Source organism: Camelus bactrianus, chromosome 18, assembly GCF_048773025.1.
Source record: "Camelus bactrianus isolate YW-2024 breed Bactrian camel chromosome 18, ASM4877302v1, whole genome shotgun sequence".
In the NCBI taxonomy this organism is placed as follows: Eukaryota; Metazoa; Chordata; class Mammalia; order Artiodactyla; family Camelidae; genus Camelus; species Camelus bactrianus.
In genome coordinates this window covers 6,601,864-6,604,170 of record NC_133556.1, presented here as the reverse complement: position 1 = coordinate 6,604,170, position 2,307 = coordinate 6,601,864, and the positions used below count along the sequence as shown (strand labels likewise).

The following is a 2,307-nucleotide window of genomic DNA, read 5'->3' as shown; positions in this document are numbered from 1 at the left end:
CCTCACAGAGACATGTACCACACAGCCCCTCTGGTGCAGTGACAATGGCTGTTTCTTGGGAGCAGAAATAGGACAGAATTGGAAGCCTCATATTCCAAGTGGAGACAAAGAACTTGGATTTGGGGACCCAAAGTGGTCCATGGGCCATCTTAGCACTGATGGGGGAGCAGCAGGGAGAAGGGGGCACCGAGCAGTCAGGAGGGGGAGGGCACCCACAGACCCGGCTTTGAATCCCAGCTCCACTGGCTACTGATCATGACTTGGCCAAGTCATTTAACCTTTCCAAGCCTCAGTTTTCCTCAATTTCTGGTAACATAGGGCTACCAACTTCAGAGTTGTGGAGCGCTTTAAAAAAAAACTTTTATTGAAATACAACACAGACAAGTACACAAATCTCAAGGGCATGACCTGATTTTTCTCCAACTGAACAAACATGGGGTTATCCCAGGAAATGGATGAGATGCTCCAAAGTTCATGGGACAGCTACACGTGTCCTTGTGCGTAGATCGGAAGAGAACTATCACCCACAGGCTTCTTTACCCTTGAATTTCTCTGCTGGGTGGGTGCCCACTCACACGATGGATCCAGGAGGAAACATCTGGGAGCCTTTTTATTTTATTTTCATTTATTGTTATTGTTTTCTCCTTCAGGAGCATGTTTATTGTGTTTGAGATGATAAATCAGGGGCTCTCTGAGCTACATAGGATAAAAGGAAATCCTCTCATTACAAACTGACAAAGGTAAAAGGCAAAATATGTTTCACCACAGCATGAAGCACATACTTAGAAATAGATCTGGGTTTAATACAAATGACATAATTCCTAGTCATCTACAGCTACTTTTATAACTTTATACAGATAATGAATTGGGCTAAAATGCACTCTAGTATTTGGCAGACTTCAGGACCAGTATCCTTAGTACATTACAAAATACATTTTGACGTCCCAAAGAAGCCACTCTTGAAAGTAGGCATTGGTTTTTGTTTGTTTGTTTTACTGGAGGTACTGGGGGTTGAAGTCAGGACCCTGTGCATGCTAAACACGTGCTCTACCATTGAGCTAAACTCACCCCCTGCAACTAGGAGTTTTAAACATAGCTAATCTACAGCTACAAAGTTCAACTCTCGATAGCATTTACCTTTTGGGGGAGGCTCCCAGTCTTCAAAGGATAAAAGCGAGGAGTGGAATCAGTATAACGTACACAGAAGTCCGTATTGTAAAGGCTATAAAGATTTGCAGCCCAGTGAAAAGATGCCCTCTGCTCCTTCACACTGCATACGCATTATGTGAACTTTTTTTTTTTTTTTTTTTTTGCGTATCTCTTGGTCCACTGTCTGGCTATCCTGTCATGTTCTGCTCTGTTGGTCAAATACTGAGTGGCTATGCTTCCAACCAGAGGATCCACAGGGTTGCAGTCTGTCCAAAGGGAACAAATAGACAGCAAAACCTTTGCACCAGTCAGAGCAGGACTCCAGTTGTCTTTAAGGATGTCCAGGCAGATGACTCCCTAACTGTTGATGTTGCGGAGAGAGAGTCTGGTGAGGAAAGTAACCTTTGGTGGCTTAAATGGGTAACTGGATGGAAATGTGATACCCAGGAAAAAGCACAGCACCTTCATATATAGAACCTAGTGGGCCGAGTATAGTAGATCTCCATTCGGAAATACTGCCTCCTTTAGACCTGCAGTTAGGAGGAAGATCAAGGGTTATTTCAGCGAGTTCCTTCTGAACTCTTTTAGCACTAGTGGGTAATTTAGCAGCGGTTTTGCTAGAGAGTTTGGTGTTTTTCTTCTGCTGGGTGGCAGAAGGTTTTCTTTCTTCTTCTTCAGGCTGTGGAGCAGCTGGGTCTCCCTGGTCCGCGTCTGAACTACTGCTGGTGCTGGGGCGCTCACTGTCGGACCCTTGCCGATCACCAGACATCTTGGTGAAGTTATTTGTTGGGAAGCTCGGCCCCCAGGCCGGCAGGCTTGCGCGCGGTTGCGGTGTCGGGGAGGGAGAGAGGAAAAAAACTCTTCCTTAAGGAAATGGAGGCAGCTGGGCGAGGGAAAAAAAGAAGCCGAGGAGGCTGTGGTCGGGGCATGCGGGGCATTCAAAGTCGGAGGGATTGTGCAGTGCCGGGCTCCGGCCGGAGGGTGGCGCCGCCCAGCGCCTTCGAAAAAAGGCTATAGGCGGTGGGTCGGTGGGAGCTCGGCTGCGCCAAGGGCTCAAGCTCTAGGCGGAGGGGACGCGAGACACCCCCGCGCGCTGTAGCCTCCCGCCGCCGCCGCCCTGGAAGCCTTTTCAGAGAAAGAAGAGAGGGGTGCCCTGCG

General features: G+C 48.1%; 1 pseudogene; it reads right to left on the bottom strand.

The window, feature by feature from the left end:
- Nucleotides 1–325: 325 nt before the first annotated feature.
- LOC105067512 (ubiquitin-conjugating enzyme E2 E3 pseudogene) lies at nucleotides 326–2,055 on the bottom strand (annotated as a pseudogene).
- Nucleotides 2,056–2,307: the final 252 nt, after the last annotated feature.